The sequence below is a fragment of the Hipposideros armiger genome, unplaced genomic scaffold (assembly GCF_001890085.2).
Source record: "Hipposideros armiger isolate ML-2016 unplaced genomic scaffold, ASM189008v1 scaffold_4, whole genome shotgun sequence".
In the NCBI taxonomy this organism is placed as follows: Eukaryota; Metazoa; Chordata; class Mammalia; order Chiroptera; family Hipposideridae; genus Hipposideros; species Hipposideros armiger.
The window spans coordinates 2,057,390-2,062,589 of record NW_017731354.1 but is presented as its reverse complement, the minus strand read 5'-3'; the positions used below and the strand labels follow the sequence as shown (position 1 = coordinate 2,062,589).

General features: G+C 45.6%; 1 long non-coding RNA gene across 1 annotated transcript; it reads left to right on the top strand.

The window, feature by feature from the left end:
- The first annotated feature begins 426 nt into the window (after positions 1–426).
- Positions 427–4,638, top strand: LOC109383713 (uncharacterized). Its single transcript, XR_002124279.1, has 3 exons — positions 427–694; positions 2,663–2,794; positions 4,269–4,638. It is a non-coding gene; the product is annotated as an uncharacterized LOC109383713 (long non-coding RNA).
- The last annotated feature ends 562 nt before the right edge of the window (positions 4,639–5,200 follow it).

Below are 5,200 nucleotides of genomic sequence, written 5' to 3'. Positions count from 1 at the left end.
TATAATAGAGAAAAAAATAAAATTGGATCCCTACCTCATACCATATACATCAACTCCAAATAGCTCAAATACCTAATTATTAAAGGTTAAAAAAACATAGCTGATAAATTAGAATGCAGGATAATATATCTGTGAGAGGAAAGAATTTATTATGACCTCCAAAGCTTAATCCACAAGAAGGAAAACAATGGATTTGGCTGCACCCAAATGAAGATGTTGCTTTACTCTAGACCAGCGGTTCTCAACCTGGGGGTCGCGACCCCTTTGGGGGTCGAACGACCCTTTCACAGGGGTTGCCTAAGACCATCGGAAAACAAAAAGATATTTACATCATGATTCATAACAGTAGCAAAATTACAGTTATAGAGTAGCAACGAAAATAATTCTATGGTTGGGGGTCACCACAACATGAGGAACTGTATTCAGGGGTCACGGCATTAGGAAGGTTGAGAACCGCTGCTCTAGACGGAATGAACATATTAGGTGATAAGCTGGGAGAGGATATTCTCCATGTCTTAAACCAACAGAAGTCTGTAACTAGGATTATCAAATAACTCCTGAAAATCGATCCAGAAAGGAAAGGAAACCTAATTACAAAAATAATAATGGGCAAAGAATATGTAGAAGCCACTCCTGGAAGGAGAAATCAGAATGGCTGCGGCTCATGCTCACTGGTGACCTGACAAAGGTAAAGGTAAGCGATGAGGTGCCGCGTCACCCCAGCGAAGTGACACAGCTCAGCAGGTCTGGTGGTACAGTGTTTCCCGAAAATAAGACCTAACTGGAAAACAAGCCCTAGCATGATTTTCAGGGTGTTGATGATATAGCCCTACCCCAAAATAAGCCCCAGTTAAGATCGTTAGCCAGAGGATCTCCCTCCCTTCCTCCCTCCCTTCCTCCCTCCCTCTCTCCCTCCATCCCTGTCTCTCTCTTTCTCTCTGTCTCTCTCCCTCTCCCCCAAGCAGCATGGATAAATGGGGACTCCCGTTCTTTGGGGGTCTTCACACACTTTTCTGATCACCAGACAGCAGTCTGGACACCTTTCAGGAGAAGCTCGGAGCCAGGGACTGCCCCTCATAAATGTCACACGAAGTCATCGGTCAGGGCCTGGTCATTCAGGTCCCTACCCCTGCTCAGCCGTGGGGTGGTGCTTTGAAGCAGGATGATTTTGGATGCTGCCTAGCTCTGGACGCTTTGGGGCAGCTTCTGTGGGAGGTGGCCAGGTAACCCCTCTCCCCTGCCCACAGCCCTGACAGCTCTCATCCATGCACCAATACGTACTCTCTTGACAACTATAGCTGAAATCGTGAAATCAGGTAGTGAAACTCCTCAAATCGATCTTTTTCTTTTCCAGTTGCTGTAGCCATTTTAAGTCTTTTGCATTTCTATATAAAATTTCAAATCAGCTTGTTACACAAAAAGCCCACTGGCATATAAATTGGGATTGCATTGAATCTATACAGGTCGATTCGAGAAGAACCGATATCTTAACGGTATCGAGTCTTCCAATCCATGAGCACATGTCTATCTCCTTTTACTCGGGTGTTCCTTAGTTTCTTTCAACAAGGCTTTACATACGTCGGCATGCAAACCTTAGACATATTTGGTCAGATTCATCCCTAAGTATTTCATTTTTAATGCCATTTTAAATAGTATTGATTATAAAATGACAGTTTCTAATTTTTTTTTTAAATTCTTAGGGATTTTTTTACATAGACAATCATGCGTTCTGCAAATAAAGCTAGCTTGAGGGCTTCCTTTGCAATTTGTGTGCCTTTTGTTTTTTCCCCAGGCTTGTTTCATTGCTCAGGATGTCCAGTACAGCATTGGATATAGGCAGTGAGGGGCCCCTCTGCCTTTTTCCTGACCTCAGAAGGGGAACATTCATTCTTCCCCATTGAGGATGATGTTAGACTGAGGCTTGTCAAAGATGCTTTTATCAGGTTGAGGAACTTCCCTTCTAGCTCTTGTTTGTTGAATCTCTTTTCTTTTAAAAATAAGAAGAGATATTGAATTTTTAAAATGTGTTCCCAGCCTCCACTGGGATAATCATGTGGTATTTCTCCTTTATTCAATGTTAATGATGAGTCCATTGATTTTTGAATTTTAAACATACCTAGAATTCCTGAGGTAAAGCTCATTTTTATGTATGTCTAGATTCGATTTGCTGAAATTTTGTTATGGGTTTTGCTTCAGTGTTCAGGATGGATATTGGTATGGAGTGTGTGTGTGTGTGTCTTTTGGCCCCAGATTTTGTGGGTCTCAGTCACATTTTCCTGTGCCCAAAGGAGGGGGAAGTTGTTTCTCAAAAGAGGACTTATAATAGGCTTGGTTCTGAAAGAGGAAGATGAGAGGGAATCGGATGGCCTGCTACCTGGATGAGATGGAGAAACGGCCTTCTCAGCTGATGCCAAGTGTAGATGTCTGAACAATAACCAGCGGTTTCTCTCCACACATAGGATGGTCACAGCAGTTTGTTGTGGTTGTCGTTTCTTATTTTTCTATTGATCTCCTGGGAATATTTATCTTTTTTATTTATTATAATCATATTTTGCTTTATGTTCATTGCATCCTTATACTAGCTACCTTAAAACGATTGTCTGCTAATTCCAGCATCTAAGGTCACATTCTATTTGGTGTTCATTGATCATCTTTTTTCTAGGGCTTGGGCCATGTTTTCCTGTGTCTTCATCTGTTAGATAACTTTGGATTCTGTCCGGGCCATTGGGATGATATGTCACAGAGACTGGACTTGTTAGAGTCCTCTGGAAAATGTCGATTTTTATTGAAGCAGGTAATTCACTTGGTTGAACACAAACTGTAAACTCTCTTTCCCCTGTGGATGATGGTACCTGAAATCCCAGCTAAGTGTTTTTAGCTTTAGCTGGGCTATGTGGTGACTGCCCCACTACGTGTGGTTCTGGGGTTGGCAAGAGATTTGGGCGTGATGGTTGTTACCTGCAGCGGGCTTGGTCAGGTAGCAGTTCTGAGGCCCTGACCAGAGCAGAACCTCTGAGGCATGACGCTGGGCGGCCGAGAAGAACCCGCTTCCTGCCAGCGTCAGTGCCATGACTCTTAGCCCCTGACACTCGGATGGAGAGGAGGGTGGAGCAGAAAATCTAAACTGACTGAGCTTAAACCTGAAATCACCGAACAAAGCACCAAGTGTCTGAGAAAACCTGGAACTCACTCGATTGGCTTTTCTGTCTTCACGTAAAATGCAGGTTCAGTTCTCAGCTATCGAATATTAGAGAGAATTGCATCTTCCCATTTACGTCCTGTGGCCAGAAAATATCTTCCCTCTGACATACGTGGAGGGGAAGACTTGAAGGTGGCACGTATGGGGTAGGGGAGGCTGGGTGGCACGTAGTTATTGTCTTGCTGCCACTCAGATATTTCATCTGTAAAATGGCAGTGGCAGGGGAGGCCAAAAAGTTCAGTCTATTCATGTTTTGGCACCTGTGCTATGTGCTTTTTACGAATTTCTGAGTCCATAAACTGTTTCCTTGACAGTCTCTTCCAGTGAAAATGGGAGTGGCGAGCCCAGAGCCGTAAGCCCCTCCTCGCTGCTCCTGAGGCCCTTGCTGTCCCAGGTCCCAGGTCCCACTGACTCACTGCTGCCCCCTCAGGGGAGATTTGGGACTGCAGGCCGAGCCTGAGGGGCGGAAGGGCGGGGCTGTCTGGCATTGTTAAGCGCTTTCCTTTCTAGATTGGATCAAGCCTGTGGCTTTGTTAAGACAGGACAGTCAGATCCTTGGGCAGCTGAACCTGACCAGCTTGCTCGCTCCATCTTATTTTTTCCTTTAATTAATTAATTTTATGAATTTCAATTCCTGCCTCTGCTTAGGAGAGGTGAGTTGTCCTTTGGACAGAGTCCATATCTACCCTAGACTCTTCTATTGGTAGGTTTTTGCCCAAGGCTGGGTTGGCAGTGTGCTCCAAACTCCCAGCCTGGCAAGTCCTTTGGGAAAAGAGAGCCTCTTTCCCAGTAATACCAGCAAAAGTCTCAGGCCTGAGCCTCATTGGTCTGTCTTGGGTCATGTGACCATCCCTGAACCAGTCAGTGAGACTAGGGGGCTCTGATTGGCCAGCCATGGCCTGTGGCCACCCCTATAGCCAGGGATGGATTAAGCCCACCCCAATCACTTGGATCAAAAGATGGAAAGGGTGCTTCCCCAAGGAAAAGGCTAAGCTGTTCCCAAGAGAAGGCATGCTAGATAAGGATGTAATCAACAGACTTCTACAATAAGATTTTCTCCAAATTCCAGGTCCAGGGCTCTTCAAGGCGGGGCTGCCGGCGTCCCTTGCCCTGTTTTATCCTCACATGAGCCCTACGAGATCAGCGCTGCCCCAGGTAAGGGCATTGCTGTTCAGAGACATGAGGTACCTCCAGGTGAGCAGGCTGGCCCTGGGTTTGCACTTCCTGCCTCCTGAGGGCTGGCTTGGGGCTGCCCACGCGACCTGGCCCCTTCCTGGCTTAGACCCCACACCTTCCCTTCTGCCTGCAGGCCTGACACCAAAGAGGCTGTTCTTGTTTCCAGCAAGAAAAACTTGGCAATGGCCATGAGTTGAGACGACCTGATAAAATATTTCTTGTTTTCTCAAGTTTACATAGACCAAGTTTTCACTGTTGCTATGGGGTGGGCTGGCAGAGAGATGAAAATAAATCTGTGTAATTTATTTTTTTCTATGTGTCAAGTATATTTCCGCTTGATGCGCGCATGCACACACACACATGCCTGCACATATAGGCTTTAATAAAATATTTCAACCCCTTTAATGCTCTCTGTGGAAAGAATAAATATGTACTGTACTTTCAACTTCTGTTCTTTGAAATACCATATGGTCTGCACTGTGAGCTTAAAATACTCTGGTGAGCTGATGCTTTCATGAAGTAGATAGCCAGGTGGAACATTCCCCACCAATCTCACAAGGTTAATTAATCCTTTAAAATACGGGTTGGAGGGCCCCCTGCTCCTGGAACGGGCTCTGTCAGAGGAGGTGGCCACAGGCCCACAGCGGGGCTGAGAAGGGGGTACGGAGATGGCGGGACTGCCGGATGGAGCCTTTGATGCCTGCCCTCAGTCACTCAGATACTCACAGTTTGCATCCTGCATAATCAGGAATAACAGGCTGATGGTTTGCATGAATAACTAAGTTTGTCATTGTGGTTAATTTTCCTTCAAAAGAGAGGCCCCCC